This window comes from Macaca mulatta, chromosome 1 (genome assembly GCF_049350105.2).
Source record: "Macaca mulatta isolate MMU2019108-1 chromosome 1, T2T-MMU8v2.0, whole genome shotgun sequence".
NCBI classification, from domain to species: Eukaryota; Metazoa; Chordata; class Mammalia; order Primates; family Cercopithecidae; genus Macaca; species Macaca mulatta.
The window spans coordinates 188,435,254-188,456,638 of record NC_133406.1 but is presented as its reverse complement, the minus strand read 5'-3'; the positions used below and the strand labels follow the sequence as shown (position 1 = coordinate 188,456,638).

Here is a 21,385-nt window from a genome sequence, read left to right as displayed (position 1 = left end):
CTCGGCTAACCTCAACCTCCACCTCCCAGGCTCAAGCAATTCTCCTGCATTAGCCTCCCAAGTAGCTGGGATTACAGGCTTGTCCCACTACCGTCCAGCTAATTTTCGTATTTTTAGTAGAGACGGGGTTTTACCATGTTGGCTAGGCTGGTCTTGAACTCCTGACCTCAAATGATCCACCTGCCTTGGCCTCCCAAAGTGGTGGGGTTGCAGATCCATTTTTTTTTTTTTTTTTTTTTTGAGACGCAGTCTCAAAAAAAGCCCAGGCTGGAGTGCAGTGGTGCAATCTCGGCTCACTACAAGCTCCACCTCCCAGGTTCACGCCATTTTCCTGCCTCAGCCTCCCAAGTAGCTGGGACTACAGGCACCTGCCACCACGCCTGGCTAATTTTTTTTTGTATTTTTTAGTAGAGACAGGGTTTCACTGTATTAACCAGTATGGTCTTGATTTCCTGACCTCATGATCTGCCCGCCTCGGCCTCCCAAAGTGCTGAGATTACAGGCGTGAGCCACCGCACCCGGCCCCATCTTTTTTTTTTTTTTTTTAAACTTTGATTTTCTATAGTTTGAATATAACTATGTATAGGGTTTTTTTGGGCATTTTTCATGCTTAGTGTTCTCTGAGCTTTCTGTATCTGGGAATCGGTACTTGGCATTAATTTGGGGGAAATTTTCAGTCATTTTTGTTACAAAAATTTTTTTTTCTCTTTCTTTTCCTTCTGGTATTCTTATTACACATATGTTACATTGTTTGTATTTGTTCCGCAGTTCTTGAGTATTCTATTCTGTTTTATTATTTTTTATTATTATTATTATTTTTCACTTTGCTTCAGGTTTGGAGGTTTCTATTGAGATATCCTCAAATTAGAGATTATTTCCTCAGTCATGTCCTGTCTCCTGAATAAACCTATCAAAGGCATTCTTCATTTCTGTTATAGTGTTTTTGATCTCTAGCATTTCTTTTTGGTTCTTTCTTAGAATTTTTCTATACTTTCATTGCCCATCTGTTCTTGCATGCTGTCTACTTTACCCATTATAGCCCTTAGCATATTAATTATAGTTGTTTTAAATTCTTGGTCTGATAATTCCAGCATCTCTGCTATATCTGAGTCTAGTTCTGATGTTTGCTCTTTCTCCTGAAACTTTTTTTTTTTTTTAACCTTATGCCTTGTAATCTTTTCTTGATAGCTGGACATGATATATTGGGTAAGAGGAACTGCTGAAAGTAGACCTTTAGTAATGTGATAAGCTGTTGGGAGAAGGGGAGCATTCTGTAGTTCTACAATTAAGTCTCAGTCTTTTAGCAAGCCTCTGCTCCTGGACTGTGAACTTCACAGGTGCTTCTCAGTTTTCTCCCCTGTTTAGAGGGGACAGGATAGCAAGAAAGGGCTGGAGCTTTCTCCAGGTCAGTTAGGCTCTGATATAACCACAGCAGGTAAGGCTTTGGTCAAATAGTTTCTGCTGAGGGCAGACCGTATTAAGAATAGAATGCTCTTAGGCTGGGGTGGCACATGCCTGCTAATCCCAGCACTTTGGGAGGCTGAGGTGGGCAGACTACTTGAGGTCAGGAGTTTGAGACCAGCCTGGCCAAAACGGTGAAACCCCATCTCTACTAAAAATACAAAAATTAGCTGGGCGTTGTGGCCTGCGCCTGTAATCCCAGCTATTCAAGAGGCTGAGGCGGGAGGATCACTTGAACCCGGGAGTTGAAGGTTGCAGTGAGCCGAGATCTCGCCACTGCACTCCAGCCTGGGTAACAGAGTGATGAGACCCTGTCTGAAAAAAAAGAAAAAGAAAAAAGAGTAGAATGCTCTGGCTTATTTCAAAATGGTTCCCTTTCCCCTTTCCCTTGTAGAAAAATGAGGAGATTTCCCCCTTGATGCTGTGAGATCTAGGTCAAGCTCCCCACAAAAGTGTGGGAGTCTGCTTGAAGTTTTTAACTCTCAGAGTTGTCCACACTAAGCCTCTAGCAGTTTGTCAATTATAATTCAAGCTTTTCTGCCTGACCTCTGGTTCCCACAGAGGTTCCTGCTTGTGGGTTTCTGCTCAGGTAATTTGTGACTTTTTTTGTATTCACCTGTCTGTCCCTTCAAATTTGTGTCAGTGGTTTGTGCTGTGAATTTTTTTGTTTTGTTTTGTTTTGTTTTTTTGTTTTTTGTTTTTTGAAGACAGGACCTTATTCTGTTGCCTGGGCTGGAATGTGGTGGCATGATCTGGGCTCACTGCAGCCTGGCCCTCCTGGGCTCAAGCAATCTTCCCACCTCATTTCCCCAGGTAGCTGGGACTACAGCCATGCATTACTACACACGGCTCATTTTTGTATTTTTTGTAGCAATAGGGTTTTGCAAAGTGGCCCAGGCTGGTCTTGAACTTCTGAGCTTAAGCTCTCTGACCACCTTGGCTTCCCAAGGTGTTGGGACTACAGGGCAAAGTCACCACATCCAGCTTTTTTTTTTTTTTTTTTTTTTTTTTTAAGAGATGGGGTTTCACTCTGTTGCCAAGTCTGGAGTGCAGTGGTAACTCACTATAGCCTTGAACTCATGGGCTCAAGCAATCCTTCTGTCTCAGTCTCCTGAGTAGATCTACAAGTGTGCACCACCATGCCTGGCTAATTAAAATTTATTTATTTTTAATAGAGACTGGGTCTCGCTATGTTGCCCAGACTAGTCTCAAACTCCTGGCCTCAAGCTATCTTCCTACCTTGGCCTCCCAAAGCACTGAGTTACAGGTGTGAACCACCATGCCTGGCCACCTCACTTCTTTTATGGATCTAAGAAGAGTTGTTGATGTTTCAGTCTTTTCACTTTGTTGTTCGGGCAGAATAGTGACTTCCAAGCTTCTTAAATGCTGCACTAGAAACTGGAAGTCTATGTCTACTCTTGTTATTACTCTTGGTTCACACAATTTGTGGTATACAATTTATATCTCCCTGTTAGTTGGCCACCCAGAATGATCCGAAATATAAGACCCATCCCTCTTTCTGTGAATTTATCTCTTGTTATCTACTTGTAGATTGTAGAATATCTCAGTTTAGTGTCTAATCTTTGAAAGTATAGGTGTCCTATTAAAGTTGAAACTGATTTTGATGCCATTTGCCTCAATTTATATCATGCTATTGGGATATATTTTTTAAGATTCTTGTTGCAGGTTAAGGCAATCCACTGGAGCTAAGTTAGAAAAAAAAATAAGAGTTATAAGGATATGACAATATCTCACAGAATCCAAAGGCAGCTGTTGTAGCTGTATCTCTCGGGCATAGCATAGAAGGGTCTGTAATTCATTCAGCTTAGGTCAGGAGCTCACACCAGACTAATAAACTGGTTAGGTAGATAGGTTTTCCCTGAACATGGTATTTTATCTTGTGATGAAAAGTGTATATGTGTATATGGGGTGGCGGTAGACAGTTCTATAATTCTGTTGGCAAAGAAAATCCAAGAGATGTCTACCATCTCAAAATTGGAGATACAGACTTGGACTAATATGATATTAATTAATATTTCAATCATGGACAGACAATCTATATACTACTTGAGGTTCTCCAGAGAAACAGAACCAGAAGGAGATAGAGGTTTTTTGTTTTTTGTTTTTGAGACAGTCTTGCTCTGTCACCCAGGCTGGAGTGCAGTGGCATGATCTCGGCTCACTGCAACCTCCACCTCCCAGGTTCAAGTATTTTCATGCCTCAGCCTCCTGAGTAGCTAGGACTAGAGGTGCCTGCCACCATACCTGGCTAATTTTTGTATTTTTAGCAGAAACGGGGGTTCGCCATGTTGGCCAGGCTCTTCTTGAACTTCTGACCTCAGGTGATCTGCCCACCTCGACCTCCCAAAATGCTGGGATTACAGACGTGAGCCACCGTGCGCAGCCCAGAGATAGAGGTTTCTAGCTTGCAGACAGCAAATCATGAGATGTCTCAGCCTCCATAAGTTTGTGAGTCTGTTTCATTTAATAAGTCTCATTATGTGTGTACACACACAGAGAGAATTATATATATGTAGGTATGTATTTATATCATGGGGAGGGCAATCTGGTGTACTCAGTTCCATTGAAATGCTAATCTCTTCCGGAAACATTCTCCCAGACACACCCAGAAATAATATTTAATCAAATGTCTAGGCATTCCTTGGCCCAGTCAAGTTGACATGTAAAATTAACCATCACAGGGATGTTGTATATCTCAATAGTTTCTGTCCCTATGTCATGTTTATGCAAATTTATGTCATTTTGAGTCTGATTACTCCAGACATGAGAATTAAACATGCTCCTTCTTTTAGTTCCAATCGCAAATCAGTTGCTGTTCTAGAGATTTCAATGCCTATGTATATTTGATACATCTGTTACCACATTTTCCAATATTTGTTAAACTACTCTGCTTTTTGTTTAGTGTGTACTGGGTGAAAACAATCACCTTGTTCTTTATAGCTGTTGACTGGGAATTTGATGTTTGTGAAAGATGCCAGATGGATATCCTGGAAACTGAAGCCCTGTGTGAATGTGGGGAAGCAACAATGTCAGCTTCCCAGATCCTATTCTCTTAATGTATTTTGGTCTTGATCTACAGGAATAAAGCTCTTTTCAGAGTTTACTTCATTTCTTTTTTCTGCCGCTGTGAGTAAGGGTGTTCATATTCAAAGGTGTCTTTTTAGGATCAAATTTACTTAGCCTCTTCAGAAAGTTGAACATCAGGTTACTTTTTTGTTCCTATTTTTCTGTTTCATTGTTCAGACTTGAGTTGATCACTTAAGACCAGTGGCCCTAATGGATTATTAATTGTATAAACTAGTCCACTGGTTGGTTTCATGGTTCAAATTGCATCTTTGCCTTTCTCTTCTAATTCTTTCACACAAAATGCTTTTTGATGATGAATAATAGCTATCATTTATTGAGCAGTTACATATCAGGTTTGTGCAAGGCACTTTATATAAACACCTTCGTCACCATTAAAAATATCCTGCAAAGTATAGTTTTCATACAAAGTGTAAAGAAACTGGCCGGGCGCGGTGGCTCAAGCCTGTAATCCCAGCACTTTGGGAGGCCGAGACGGGCGGATTATGAGGTCAGGAGATCGAGACCATCCTGGCTAACACGGTGAAACCCCGTCTCTACTAAAAAAATACAAAAAACTAGCCGGGCGAGGTGGCAGGCGCCTGTAGTCCCAGCTACTCGGGAGGCTGAGGCAGGAGAGTGGCGTAAACCCGGGAGACGGAGCTGGCAGTGAGCAGAGATCTGGCCACTGTACTCCAGCCTGGGCGACAGAGCGAGACTCCGTCTCAAAAAAAAAAAAAAAAAAAAAAAAAAAAAAAAAAAAAGAAAGAAACTGAGATTCAGGGAGGTTATCTTGCTCAAAGTAGCAACAGCTATTAAATAATACAGCATGGACTGGGTGTGGTGGCTCATGCCTGTAATCCCAGCACTTTGGGAGACTGAGGCAGGAGGATTGCTTGATCCCAGGAGTTCCAGACAAGCCTGGGCAACACAGCAAAAACCTGTCTCTATTAAAAAATAATAATAATACAATAAATAATAGAACATGAATTCAAGCCTGGATCAGCCAGATTTTTGTACCAGTGTTCCTTCCACCAAACTCCACTGACTCTTCATAAAAGATGTTCATTTTGATTAAATATCAAGCCAGCTTTGTTACATATTGCTAATGGTTGATTTAAAATTCCAGACTCAGTTTTGCCAGATATTCCATTGCTGTAGTCACACTCTTGAATCACACTTTTTCTTTCTTTAAAGGTAAATCATCGAACTAATAGGAACTTTCTGTTAAGTTGTCATTGTGAATAGACAGCACAAATCCTTGAGAAAACATGGTTTAAGTCTGAATTGTTCTTTTTATTTTGTTTTTGGGATGAGTTTTGCTCTTGTTGCCCAGGCTGGAGTGCAATGGTGCGATCTCGGCCCGGCGCGATCTCGGCCCACCGCAACCTCTGCCTCCCGAGTTCAGGTGATTCTCCTTTCTCAGCCTCCTGAGTAGCTGGGATTACAGGCATGCACCACCACACCTGGCTAGTTTTGTATTTTTTAGTAGAGACAGGGTTTCTCCATGTCGGTCAGGCTGGTCTTGAACTCCCGACTTCAGGTGATCCGCCTGTCTTGGCCTCCCAAATTGTTGGGATTACAGGCGTGAGCTTCCGTGCCCAGCCTTGAATTGTTCTTTAGTATGTGTTGGCATTAATAAACTTTGAAGTAGTAAGTACATTGAAGTTTTAGTGGTCCCAGTACAACTCTTGGGATCCTTTGTATGGGACCATTTCCTAGGTGGAAGTTCTTTGAAAGTAAATCCTTTAGTTATTTTAGTTTGATTCACAAGTATGAGCATATACTCTGTATTATACATGGTATCATACACCAGGGATACAATGACAAAAGAAGCAATCTCTATCCTGAGAAACCTTAATAGCCTGGAAGGGAAAGACAGACAGTTTTAAAAAATCATGGATCAGTTGATAAGTGCTCTGATAGGGGTAAAAGGTACACAAGATTGAACGGGCATGTATCTCAGACCTAGATCAGAAGGACTTAATGGAAGAAGTGATGTCTTGGATAGAATGAGGAGGACAAGTAAGAGTCAACTGACAGTGGCAGGCGCAAAGTTTGGAGAGTGTTCAAGGCTTAAATAATAATAATATGGATGAAGACTTCTTTTTTAAAAAACTGTTTTTTAAGATATAATTCATATATCGTAAAATTCACTTTTAAACATACATTCAGTGAAATTCAGTGTATTCACAGAGTTGTGTAACCATCACCATTTATAATTCCAGAACATTTTCATCACCTCAGAAACTCCCTATCCATTAGTAGTCACACGCCATTTCCTCCTCTCCCCAGCCTCTGGCAACACTAATATACTTTCTGTCTCTGTGAATGTGCCTATTCTGGATGTTTCATATTAATAGAGCCACATAATATGTGGTTGTTTGTGACTGGCTTCCTTCACTTAGCATAATGTTTTCAAGGTCCATTCATGTTGTAGCATGTATTGGTATGAAGGTATGTTTTGGAAAATAGAAATAGGCAAGATTGAGAATTGAGGGTTTGTGTTGATCAAGATGACTGCTGCATAGAGTAAGAATTTGAGAATAGAGAATAAGATGTCATACTAGAGAAGTAAGCAGAAGCCAAATCAAACAGAGCAGAACACTGTCAGCTATGTTATGAAAGTATGGACTTTATCCTAGAGGCAATAGGATGACAATGAATGGTGTTAAGTATGGAAATGATACAATCAGATTTAGATTTTGTATTTGTGTGGAGAGTAGGCTAGATGGGTACAAAATGGGGCAGAGTAGGATTCTTGCAAAAATCGAGGCTACAGAAAGATGGAGGCGTTATGGGATATGGCAGTGGGAATGGAGAGAAGTGGATGGATTTGAAAGATTTAAGAGGTAAGATTGACAAGACTTGATGTTCAGTTGAACGTAGAGTTGGGAGAAAGAGAGGATAGTATCTAGAATATACTTAAATTTCTGAGTTCATGAGACAAGTGGATTATAATGTACATACTCATTAAGGAGCTGGCTGCTAGGTAAGTTCCTGGGGTGCCAATATATAAGTACTAAAATGGCACTGGAACATTAATGAGATGAAAAAAATGCATTTACTGGAACTCTTTACTTATTAGTAGTGTATGTGGGTTGGAGGAAAACTTGGATAAGCTACTGTAGTTGGAGTAAGACTCCTTTCTCACCTGGCTTTTTGCTTGAATAACATTAGTTGTTTCCTAAACTGTACTCTAAGAGACCCAAAGCTTGTTTTATTGAATGGCTACCATCAGTGGTTCTTCTTTTTTTTCCTGTCCCTATTAAGGTTTTTACCTTTTTCTTTAAAATGTTTATATGAAATTGGTTTGAAGACTATCAGATTACTAACCTGCTGTTCCATTTGAATTACACCAAAATGCCGTGGCTTAAGATAACAATTTAATTATCTCTCATGGTTCTGGGGATTGACTGCGCTTGGTTAGGCAGTTCTCTCTCTCTGTGTGTTTTTTTGAGACAGAGTCTCACTGTGTTGCTCAGGCTGGAGTGCAGTGGTGCGAGCTTGGCTCACTGCAACATCTACTTCCTGAGTTCAAGGGATTCTCATACCTCAGCCTACCCAGTAGCTGGGACTACAGGTGCCTGCCACCACACCTGGCTAAGTTTTGTATTTTTAGCAGATACGAGGTTTCACCATGTTGGCCAGGCTCTTCTCGAACTTCTGATCTCGGATGATCTGCCCACCTCAGCCTCCCAAAGTGCTGGGATTACAGATGTGAGCCATTGCACCTGGCCAGGTGGTTCTCTCTTACGGTTTTCATGCAGTTGTAGTCAGTGGCTGGGTTAGAGTCGTCTTGAGGCTTGCTCATTCACATGTGTAGAGATTCATGGGACAGATCACCAAAATGTGGGCTTTCCATGTGGTTTCTCTGGCATGGTTACTGGGTTCCAAGAGTGAGTGTCCCAAAAGGAGCAATCAGAAACTGTATTGCCTTTTATGACCTGGCCTTGGAAGTTACATAGTTTCCCTTTTGTTATACTCCATTAGGTGAGGTAGTCGTGAATGTCTGCCCAGGTTTAGAGGAAGGAGACGTAGATTTCACCACTCAGTTGAAATCTCCCATTCCACACTATCTTCTTAATGTGACTGTGATACCTGAGTCACAGGTGCTGTGTCACAACTACATTAAAAAATCATATGGGATGGGAGATATGGTAGCAGCCATTTAAAAAAAATACAATCTGCCATCCCTACCTGAGAACCCTGCTCAGACTAAGATTGGGAACCGAAAGAGAAAACTTGGAAGATTGAATGTGATTTTGTACCTGTTGAGTTTGAACACTGCGTCAGACTTTCTGGCAGAAATGTTAAGAAGTTTCTTTACTGAGCTGGGTGCAGTGGTGTGTACCTGCAGTCCTAGCTACTCCCAGCCTCAGGAGGCTGAGGCCAGAGGATCACTTGAGCCCAGGAGTTTGAATCTAGCCTTGTCAACACTACGAGACCCCATCTCTAAGAAATAAAATAAAATTTAAAAGTTTGATTACTGGTCAGATACTGAATTTGTCTGTAGAGAATAGTATTAATCACAGCCAAGACAGGAAACATCTTTAACTAAGAATATTTTCTAATATATCCTCCTTTTCTTTTCTTTTTAAAAATCTGTGGCCAGGATTTTGGAAATTTTCACCCTCACAAATCTTCTGTTATAAATATGTTCATATCAGAATGAATTTCTTGCATTTTATATTTTAAACATCATCTTTATACCTGTCACCTTTCCTTATAAGTTTATATAAAAAATAAAATCTTTGTTTCTTAATTTTAAATGATGGTTCTTTAACGTTCCTTCGTATTACAGTTAAAATTTTAGTCTTCTGTTATATATCCCAGGGAGATTCCTTATCTTTTCCATTCCCTTTGCTTTTCAGTTTTTATATTTCAAAGTAAAAAATTTATTTTTATTTATTTATTTTTTGAGACAAGGTCTGACTCTGTTGCCCAGGCTGGAGTACAGTGTCATGATCACAGCTCACTGCAGCCTCCACCTCCCAGGCTCAAACTGTCCTCCTGCCTCAGTCTCCCAAATAGCTGGGACTACAGGCATGCGCCACTATGCCTGGCTAATTTTTGTAATTTTAGTAGTGATGGGGCCTCGCCATGTTGGCCAGGATGGTTTTGAACTCTCCTAGCCTCAAGTGAGCCACCCACCTTGGCCTCCCAAAGTGCTGGGATTACAGGTGTGAGTCACTGCACCTGGCCAGATTTATGATTTATGATTTTCTTTTTAGAAAGCTATTTCAGTAAGATTATGAAGGATATATTTTATAGAGAAATGAAGGCAGTAACACTAGTTTGGTAACTATATGAACCACTCTAGGCTAGAACTGATGAGGGCCTAAGCTAAGGCAGTTGTAGAAATGGGATGAGGGTGATGAAATTAGGAACTTCTTTGGAATCCTTGCCATGGTAGTGTGTTTTATGCTATACTTAATAAATAATTAAATCATTCCACATATTTTGAATACTACTGTGTGAAAAGAATTGTGCTGGGGCCTTGGAATAAAAGGATTAATAAAAAGGGTTTCCTGTCTTGGATGGACGTATGGTTTAGTGTAGTCATTTTGTAAAGAGGGAATATGAAATAAAAACATTATAGGAGCATGGAGAACTATGTGATTAATTATTGTAATTATTAATTTCACATTGGGAGGTGACATTTGAGTGGAATATTAGAGGAGTTCTGTGAAATTCTTTGTTTTCCTCTCGTGTATCTTGAACTGTATTTAAGACATTTGTACTGTTTTATGTTGTATACTTGTCCATCTATCCATTTACTAAACTTCTGTTACTTCCAAAAAATGATTCTATAATGTCAAAAGACAATGAAGAAGTCATTACTGTAAATTGCTCATTCTGGGTAAAAAGTACTGGAGTATTTGTCTCTTTACCTAAGAAGCATATTCTCCATGGGAGGTGATGGAATACTTCTTTTCACTACCTATTGCTTATGTTTCTCTCTGTGTCTCCCTTTCCCTTCATTTTTCTGAATTATTTCTTTATTTATTAGGGCATTAGCAACTGTAAGTCTACTTTTAAGAATGAATGCAATAATTTTATTTTATTATATGTCACTTCTCAAAGGTAAGAATGGAGACTTATAATTAAACAGGATGAGACCAGGCGTGGTGGCTCAGATCTGAAATCCTAGCACTTTGGGAGGCTGTGGTGGGCAGATTGTCTGAGCTCAGGAGTTCGAGACCAGCCTGGGCAACTTGGTGAAACCCTGTCTCTACTAAAATACGAAAAAATTAGCCAGACGTGGTGGCATGCATCTGTAGTCCCAGCTACTCAGAAGGGTGAGGCAGGAGAATTGCTTGAACCCAGGAGACAGAGGTTGCAGTGAGCGGAGATCGTGCCACTGCATTTCAGCCTGGCGACAGAGCAAGACTCTGTCTCAAAAAAAAAAAAAAAGGATGGATTGACCCTTCCTCACACACACCATTTATTTTCTTTCTGTCTTGAAACCCTCATAAAATGGTAAGAAGTAAGAACAGAAGAGGAGATAACAGTGGATGAAAGATTTCAGTAAATGGAAAGAGTGAAGGTCTTCAAACTGAAGATGCAATAAGCTACTTGCCTGCAGAGGGAGATATGTTGAGAAGCCCCACAACACCTTAGAGAGATTTGTGATATAGAGACTCCAAGGATCTCTAAGGGCTTAGGTGAGGTGTGGTACTGAAAATAGATTGGCTGGAATATGATACAAGGAATGATTAGTTTTGCATATGTTCTGCTGAATCCTACCTATGTAGCCAAATAACTTTCCCCTTCATCCTGCAGGGGTCTAGAAGTTTATTTTCTGGAAGAATTGAATAGAGGATACTTTGAATTGAAGGATACCAAGCATATCAGGAGGGGATGAGGTGCAGGTTGAAAGTAGATTAAGGAAAATGTAATGTAAAGTTATAAATGTGGCCAGGCACGGTGCCTCATGCTTGTAATCCCAGCACTTTGGGAGGCCAAGGCGGGCGAATCTTCTGAGATCAGGAGTTTGAGACCAGCCTGGGTAACACAGTGAAACCCCATCTCTACTAAAAGTACAAAAATTAGCTGGGCGTGGTGGCAAATGCCTGTAATCCCAGCTACTCAGGAGGCTGAGGCACAAGAACCTCTTAAACCTGGGAGGTAGAGGTTGCAGTGAGCCAAGATTGCACCACTGCACTCCAGCCTGGGCGACTGAGTGAGACTCCATCTCAAAAATAAATAAAATAAGATAAAATAAAATAAAATAGTTGAGACCAGCCACTAGTGGTCTTGTGTGATTTTCCTTAAATCTTGTGTGGTTTTCCTGAAATCTAGTAGATTTCAGCTACTTAGGGGAATGTATGTAGTAGGTGGATGGTTGGATTTAGCTACAGTGGAGGCTTTGCCAGCTGAGACTGGAATATAATTCCAGTAGAAAAACCTATAATATTATTTGTATTAGTCAGGGTTCTGCAAAGAAACAGAACCAACAGTATATAGAGGGCTGTGTGTGCGTATGTGTGTGTGTTTAAATTTATTATAAGGAATTGGCTCATGCATTTATGGAGGCTGAGAAGTTTCACAATCTGCTCTCTGCAAGCTGGAGACCTAGGAAAACTGGTGGTGTCATTCTGAGACTAGAGGGCCAATAGTGTAAGTCCCATTCTGAGGGCAGAAGATTGATGTCCCAATTCAACCAATCAGAGAAAATTCCCTCTTCCTCAAGCCTTGTTTTATTCACGTCCTCAATGGATTGGATCATGTCTGGTCACATTGGGGAGGGCAATCTGTTTTATTCAGTACACTGATTCAAATGCTAATCTCATCCAGAAACACCCTCACAGACATACCCAGAAATAGTATTTAATTTGAGTACCCCATGTCTCAGTCAAGTTGATATATAAAATTATCTGTTGTATTATTGGACTTGCCTCACAATATTGAAAAACTGTATATATGATTTGACCTTGAATCTATAGAGTTAATTTTGTTTAAGAAAATCTTTAATTAGCTAGATATTAGAGGGGTGGTTACTTTACTTTCTTTCTCATTTTGACCTTGGTTTGTATTTTTATACTTTCATACTTCTGATATGACTTAGTCCTTTATTTAATAGATATAAATCTGTTTCTTAGTGTCAGTAGCTCTTCTCATTTAGAGTATATCATAGCATGCATATTTTTCTAGTTCTCAAGACAGGGAAATCTTTTACCAGTGATTTTCATTCTTTATTCTTTATTGGGTCTTGGAAACTTGAATTTTAGGTCTTTTTCTTATTCTCTTATTTTTTATTAAGCACATCATTTTCACGTCTGATAATAGAATATTTGTAATGTCAGGAAATTTTTCTTGCTGCCTCAGTTTATCTTTAACACAGTTTATCTGTGTTCATTAAATTATCTCCAATATACTTACCTGTTCTGAAAATACTATGATTATGTGTTAGATATTTTATACTGATAATATAATATTCATAGTCTTAGTTTTATTCTGATTAGCTTCAACTACTAATCTTGTTCAAGGCTAAATTAGGCCCTTAAAGAATTTTACATTGTCTCTAAGCAGTTATAGTTGGGCTACCATAACTTAATGGATATTGTCATATTTTCACAAGAGGGTAGTAATATTTGAAGAGCCTTTGTCTTTTGCATACACCCCTGATAGGGAAGGTTAATATTGGGTTAATAGATCCATTGCTTCTAAGCAGTTGGAGGAGGACTGGAATGAAGAGACTCCATTTGGAGAAAAAAATAGTTTGGCAGTAAAAATCACAACAAGAAACTTGTGAAACTCAACTTAAGAATTCTGTATGTATTGAAAAAAAATCGCGCTAGAAGGACATTCTTGTGAAGCAGCAGTTTTCTTAGCTTTGGATTCTTGGAGGGCCCATTATAAGGCAAATTATATACTTATGAATTAACACAATTGAAGTCATTGGGTAGAAAGTGCCTGCTGTTGATGTTTCACTTTGCATTATCCATTGAAAATAAACGTGCAAAAACTCTTCTTTGTTGAAACATTTAACTTTTGGCCTTTTCAGACAATAAAATGTCTCTGTTGCTGCCTTGCATGCAAGCCAGGTCTTTGAATCCAAAGGTATAATTGTATTTACTGTTCAAGCCCCATTGCTTTTGTTTGTCTGGCTATGATAGATTTATATGAAGAAAATTAGGGTTTATTGTTTCATCAAGTGTAATGAGCAATGTGTTTTTCATTTAGGATCAAACAGAGCATACTGAATCAGCAGGACTGGCTGGTGGTGCAGCAAGCATGAGTAAGCACCGAGAAGTCTGTTCCTTATCACGTGTGTAAGGGGAAAAAGGTAAGAAAATGTTTTTATTTCTCTTAGAGATTGAACTTGAGAAACCAATGAGATCTATAGAAGATAATACTGATGCATATATGTTATTTGCTTCATTTGTAACATTGTATCTTATTAAATCAGGAGTATGATTTTCTTCAAAAAGATTTGACTTAAATTCAGAGGAAAAGGGTATTTAAAAATCACTGTTATTTTATGTCACAGTGGTCACAATGTTAATTTCCCTACCAGTGCTGGCTCCTTCGTTTTAGAGTTAGTTGAGTATAGAAAGGTAATTTCAGAAAAAAATATGACTTTGAGCAATATTTTAGCTCATGCAAGAGCTAAACAAGTAAAGCTGATTTGGGGATGGGGAATCAGAAATGTAAAGTTAATTACATTATTTTATTTTGTATTTTTAGATAAGTTATTATGTAGAGCAATAATTTCCAGCAGAAAATTGGAAGTATTCTTGTAGAGCAGGAACCCTTGACTTTTTCCTAACTAGGAGTCATGTTGTTTTTTTTCAAGTCTTAAGATTATTTAAGGGTGTGAACCCCCAGTATCTGTGTTGGAAACAAGTGCTTGGTGTAGCCAAAAGAAACCTGCACTTAAGACAGAAATTTTCTCAGCAAGGCACTTTTACTTCTGCAGAAGGGTGCTGTTCACTCCTGTTACAAATGCAGGAGCACACCGAACAAAGGAAGGAAGGAAGGGGCTTTTAACCCTAACACAGTTCCTGTTTCTGTGTCTTTCCCCTATTGACTGGAGTTGGACTGCATAATCTAAGCTGATCCTCACTGGCTAAGGCTTAAACTTTTCCAAATAAGGTAAATGTGTGATTTGTGAAGGGGCAGGGTGGGTAAAGAAGAAATGGTTAGGCTTAACAGAAGAGGGGGTAGGATTGTTTACAACTTATGACCAGGAAGTTGAGTCTTTGAAGAGGAACTCAGTTGTACCAACAATCTCCCCTCTTCTGTCTTATAGTTCTTCATCTTCAAGTTTCTTTAACAGGATCTGGCTATGTTGTTCTTCTTGATTATCTAGGTGCAAGAGCTTATCTGAGTACAGAGGGGGAGAGGTTGGGGAGGTTTTTGTGAGAGCTGCTTCTGTGAGCCTTTGGGTTAACCCACAAATACAGGGTATGATACAGCAACCCACAAGGATGAGTACACCTCTAACAATTGCAAGGAAGGTAAAGATTGAGGTCATGAGTCCTTTCCATTTTCCAGACCACCTTTCCATTAGTCCTGTAAAGGGGTCGTCTATTCCAGAGTTTTCGGCTAGTTCATTTGCTAGGATGGTAAGGCCTTGTAAGGCTTTTATGATTGTCCCGTCGGGGGCTGTATTATTAGGAATAAAATAAAACACTGGACCCTGATCATGACATAGACTTCACCTTTTTTGGCCAACACCATGTCAAGGGTTATTCTATTTTCCCAGGCCATCTGGCTGGTGGGGTCTAATTTCAGCAATTCCTTTTATGGCATCTCTGGTATAATTGATGAATTGCTGCTGATTGTAGTATATGTAATGTATCCAGTCTACATTTTTGTTTATAGTGGACTACCAGAATAATATAGACTCGAACCTGGTGGGTATTTGGTTTTGAGCTTTGAATTCATTTGGTACCCTCTGCAGGACCCCGATGCTGTCTATGTAAACTTGGGGGTCAAAGGACCCATTTATTGGGGCTTCTTTTTTTCTTCTGGTTACCTGCTTCCTGATGAAATGCCAAGGTGAAAGGGATGGCCAATTGGATCAGAGCACAAGTGCCACTCCAGTTGCTTGGCAGTGTTCCAAATATTGGTCCCCCTCTATACCACTATACATCCACTTGGGGATGGACTGGGGCTGACTGATTGGTTAGCTCTTGAAAAGGTTTAGGTCCACTGCATCCCATCAGGTTTCCAAGGAATGTCAAATTTTCCCCTTGTTGTAAGAGACACAAGGTAAAATTGGCATTGAGAGCAGGAAGTCGAATGTCCCTTGGGGGCTGTCCCATAGGGCTCCTGACTTTTGGGAAAAGTAGTGAAAGAGTGGCACATGACTTGTTTCCCCAGGCTGTGAGGTGCTGGAAGAGAGCTACCATACAGTCTTTGCCTGATGGGTTGGCCCATCTGAGTGGGAGGGGAACAATTTGGGTTTCTGGCCTGCCTGTTGCACAAGCGTAACAATCGGTTTTATTTAGGGTGTGAATGGAATATTTAATCCATTCCAGCTAGGCATTTACATCTTGATAACCGGTTTCTATGGCTAGGGTTTGCTGTAAATCCTTTACTTCTACTATAGCTACTTTGGTTTTGTCATTAGACATGAAGCGAGAAATGGTTTGATTTTTGTGGTTTTGGGAAGTGAGTAATGGAGGGAGATGGAGGAGGAGGAGCAAACCTCATTTCAAAGATGCCTGTAGGGTCTTTTGCAGTGACATCCGCTCCTAGGCCATAAAGGCGCTCTAAAGTGGGGATACGGTCGGTGGAGGTGGGGATAGGAATAGAGAGAAGTACTGGGTTGCACTGGTGGTTTTGGCAATTTGAGGGGGTGGTTCCTTTGGTGAAGTGGAGGTAGGGTTTTAGGGTGGTGCAACCCTCTAAGGAGGTCCAGCCCTGATATTTGGTGGTCAAGATAACATCTCCTCAACTATAACATAACCCCTTAAAGGCTTGTGGTCGTCGATTGCAAGGGTCCGGGGTGATACTGGTTTTTCTGCGGGTGGAGGGGCAGAGGTACTTTTCTGAAGAAGCTAGCTGTCTTTGACTTTGGAGGTTTCCATAGGGTATGACAAGACAAGCATTGAATGTAATTGTTTGGGAGGAGGGTGATGGGGTTACACTGATGATAAGGTGTCCTTGGGTAGCTAAAGGAAGAATAAAAAGATAGATTAAACCTTTTTGAATGTAGTTTGGAGGGCATTGATCCTGGAATGATGGTCCATGACTTTGCAAGGTTTGGGGCCCTTTTTACCCGAGTGTGGTGGGTCCACCCCTTTTCGGCCATTCGGATTGCTGTCTCAGTGGTTAGGAGTATTAGATAAGGTCCTTCCCAGGTTGACTTAACCTTTCCTTCTTTCCAACATCTGATAAGGACATGATCTCTGGTCTGGTGTTGGTAAACTGGGAATTCGAGGGGTGGAGTTTGTGCTAGGAGGCCTTGAGTCCTGAGGGTGGAAAGGGTGGAAGACAGACCAAATATATATATTTTTAGAAACTGATCTTTTGTTTCAAATGTAGGAAGGTCAGTAGTGGAATTTAGATAAGGCAGCCCATAGAGTATTTCATAAGGGGACAGGCCAGGCCAAGATCTTTTTTTTTTTTTTTTTTTTTTTTTTTTTTTTTTTGGAGACAAGAGTCTCGCTCTGTTGCCCTGGCTGGAGCGCAGCGATCTTGGCTCACTGCAACCTGCACCTCCCAGGTTCAAGCAATTCTTCTGCCTCAGCCTCCCGAGTAGCTGGGACTACAGACACCAGCCACCACGCCTGGCTAATTTTTGTATTTTTAGTAGAGACGGGGTTTCGCCATATTGGCCAGATTGGTCTTGAACTCCTGACCTTGTGATCCGCCCTCTTTGGCCTCCCAAAGTGCTGGGATTACAGATGTGAGCCACCACGCCCTGCCAGGCCAAGGTCTTTTTGAGGGGCAGTTTGGATTCTTACTGAGGCAATGGGAAGGCATTTTGTCCATGGTAACTGGATTTCCAAGATTAATTTGGTTAGGTGATTTTTTTAGAGTTTGATTAATTCTTTCTACCCTCCCTGATGAAGGCGGATGCCAGGGAGTATGATATTCCCATTTTATTCCTAGTGCTTGGGCTAGCCCCTTAATGATGTGTGCAGTGAAGTGGGTCCCATTGTCTGAATCAATGTTCTCTATTAGTCCAAACCTGGATATATGTTCCAACAGTGCTTTGACTACATTGCTGGCAGTTGTACTTGGGAAGGGGATGGTTTCTACCCAGTGGGTGAGATGGTCTGCTATGACTAGTAAATACTTGAGGCGGCCTCTTAGGGGCATTTCAGTGTAATCAACTTGGACGCTTTGGAACGGCCTTAACCCTGGGTTTCTTCCCATGGGAGGTTGCTTCTTTAGGGTTTGCTTATTAATTTTTCTACACATGATGCAACTATCCTCCACTTGCTTAGTGAGGGTATTTATCTCTACACACCCATAGACTGTGAGGGCTGCATCACACATAGCTTGAGGACCCCAGTGAGTTCCTGGATGAAGCTGTGACAATATTTCCCTCATGAGAGGCTTAGACAGCATTTCCCTTCCATCTGGTAATACCTACTTTCCCTCTGGGCTCTCCTGAGCTCCTATTTTCTTTAGAGAAAAGTCTGCGTGAGAGAAGATGGGGATCACAGCTGGAGGGGGAGACAAAGGGATAGATGGAAAATGGGTGCCTTTTGGGAAGAGGCAGCTTGCTTAGCCATTTGATCTGCGAGGTTATTTCACTGGCTTTCAAAGGATGGGTTCTTTTGGTGTCCTGGACAACTGCAATTTCTTCTGGCAGCTGAAGATTTTCTAATACTTGCAAAATTAATTCTTTGTGGACCAAATCTTGGCCCTTACTATTGATGAAGCCTCGTTCAGTCCAGATTTTTCCAAAGGTATGAACTGCTCTGAAGGCATACTTGGAGTCAGTGTAAATAGTTCCTTCTTGATTCTGCAGGGATTTTAAGGCTTGGTTTAATGCAAAGAGTTCACATGTTTGGGCAGACCAGTTATTTGGCAGTCTTCCTGACTCTACCTCTGTGAGGATTTCCCCATCAACTACGGAGTACCCGTTGTACCTTTTTCCTTCAGTGATCTGGGGGGAACCGTCTAAAGAGGTGATGCCCTGTTTGGAAAGGGGTTTTGCTTAGATCCAGTCTGACTCTAGTTTGATAACTGACTAGATCTAAGCATTTATGCTCAGATTCTTCCGGGTTTGGATTTCCTGTTAGGAAAGCAGCGGGGTTGATGAATTGTCAGTAGTTAGTGTTAGGTCATCTCTCTCTAATAAGATAGCTTCATATTTTAAAATTCTTGAGTCAGTGAGCCATCTCTCTGCCTTCTGATTAAGAATGGTTCTGACTTGATGAGGGGTACTTATGATGAGGTTTCCCCCAAAGGTTATTTTCCTGCTTTCTTCTGTTAGCAAGGCAGTTGCTGGTATGGATTGTATGCATTTGGGCCATCCATGGGTTACTGGGTCAAGGATTTTTGACGGGAAGGCTACAGGCTGTCGGTGGCCTCCGTGTTTGTGGGTGAGTACTCCTAAGGCCACTCCTTTGCTTATATTAACAAAAAGGTGGAATGGCTGTTCTAAGGAGGGCAAGACCAGAACAGGGGCTGTTACAAGTAGGTGTTTTAATTCTTCTACCTGTTGGATCTCTGATGGGGTCCAAAGGAGGATTTACAGGGTCTGGTCTTTTTTGAGTGAGTTTTTGATATAGCAGCTTTGTTTTTAAGGCGTAAGAGTTAACCCACAGATGACAATAACCAACCAATCCTAAGAATTTCGTAAGCTCCTGCTTTGTTTCGGGTAAAGGCAAAGATACCATACCTTCAATTTGTTTGGGTGCTGTCTTTCATTTACCTTTACTGATGAGGTGTCCTAGGTATTTCACCTCAGGTTCTACGAATTGGAGTTTATTCTTTGAGCCCTGTAACCATTGTTCTCTTAGGAAATTTAGGAAGTTAACTGAAATTGCTGTTACTTGATCCTTGTCATCTCCTGAAATGAGCAGGTCATCCACATACTGGAGAAGGCGTATGGATGAAGGCAGGGAGAAGTTTTCTAGAACTTGTTCTAATATTTGACCAAATAGATTTGGGGACTCTGTAAACCCTTGGGGCAAGACTGTCCGTTGGTACTGCTCTTTTCTACTGGAGTCAGGGTCCTCCCACTCAAAGGCAAACATGTCCCGACTGTCCTCCGCTAAAGGGCAAGCCCAAAAGGCATCTTTTAAATCTATCACTGTGAACCACTGGTGGTTGTGTGGGATTCTACTGACAGTGGTGTAAGGATTGTGAACAACAGGGTGGGTGGTTTGAACTATTTGATTAGTAGCCTGGAGGTCTTGCACTAGCTGGTATGACCTGTCTGGCTTCCTTACAGGCAATATTGCAGTGTTATAAGGGGGCATACAGGGTTCAAGGAGCCCATCGTGGACAAGGCTTTCAGTTATAGGTTTTAAACCTATCCTGGCTTCCAAGGGAATAGGGTATTGTTTTCTTTTTACTACATCCCTGGAAGTTTTTAATTTGACATGAATTGGAGGAACCTGTAGCTTTTCTCGATTTCTTTCCTTCGACCATACATCATGATGGATTTGGCTTTCTTCCGAAGTGGTGAGCAGGTTTAAGGAAGTAAGGGGTTTTCCCTGATTAACATATAAGCCTGTGCCTAACCTTAACCTTAAGTCCCTTCCTAATAAATTAGTTCCTGCTTTGGGAATTAACAAGAACTTAGTGGCCGAGTTATTCTTATATTTGACTTCAGTTTCCTCTAGAATTTTTGCCCCAAATCCTTCCCCTGTAACCCCTGAGACAGTAAGGTTTTCTGCTGAACATGCTAAACCTGATGAGAGAAAACATAGGGAAAGCGAGCTGCTCCTGAACAGACTAAGAAAGTGACTATCTCTTATTTGGGTCCCACCGTTAAATTTATCAAGGGCTCTTGGTGGGACTCAAGATGGAAGATGTAGAGTCCCTGACCCCACTATTCTTCAAATGTCATGAGTGGAAGGACTTTCTTTTCCCTCTCCCATTCAGGACATTCCCTCTTTAAATGTCCTGGCTTTCCACACCAGAAACATCTGTTTTCCCTTCTCCCCCTCCCTGTTCCCTGACTCTCAGGTTTCATCCCTTTGCTTCCTGTATAGAGTCGGACAGCTGGGTACTTAGAAGATCTACAAGTTCTATTTCCCTGGGCTTCCTGTTGAAGAGTTCCCTGTTATAGGGTGGACAGCGTAATCTTTGCCTTTTGCTTCTTCCTTTCCTCATCCCTCTGTACATATACCTTTTGGGCCTCTTAAAAGTTCCTCTATGGGATGGTTTTTCCAATTTTCTGTCTTTTGTATTTTTTTTTTTTTTTTTTTTGCAATGTCCGGCCAAATATTGGTGACAAAGTGGAGCTTTAACATTCCTTGTCCCCGTGGGTCCTCTGTGTCTAAACCTACATATTTTCTTATCTGTTCCTTAAGTCTGTTTAAGGATTCTATGGGCCCTTCATCTTTCCTTTGTTGTACATTAAATGCTTGGGAAATATTAGGGTCCAAGGAACTGATTCCAAATCCCTTTAATTGTCATATCCCTGAGATCTCTCATGTTTTCTCAGTGGGCTTCATTGTTGTTATCCCACTGAGGGTCCTGAGCCAGGAATTTATGCTTCGCTGCAAGGACATTTTGAACAGGAGGGTGTTCACGCTCCTGGACTATCATAGTAGCCCTGCAGATCATGGTTCTTTCCTTTCCTGAGAAGAGAATACCTAGAATAGACATTAATTCAGCCCAAGTGTACGGTTGTGACTCCATAAATTGGCCAATTTGATCTGCGACTCCAAAAGGGTCATCTAACAGTGGTTTG

At 41.0% G+C, this 21,385-nt stretch overlaps 1 protein-coding gene across 3 annotated transcripts in view; it reads left to right on the top strand.

The window, feature by feature from the left end:
* Positions 1-13,734: 13,734 nt before the first annotated feature.
* Positions 13,735-21,385, top strand: part of ZFYVE9 (zinc finger FYVE-type containing 9) — a 135,017-nt gene continuing 127,366 nt past the window's right edge. For all 3 annotated transcript variants that reach the window (XM_015139754.3, XM_015139751.3, XM_077957040.1), the window contains exon 1: positions 13,735-13,837. The gene's annotated coding sequence lies outside the window, so the exon portion shown is untranslated. The remainder of the gene's footprint in view (positions 13,838-21,385) is intronic.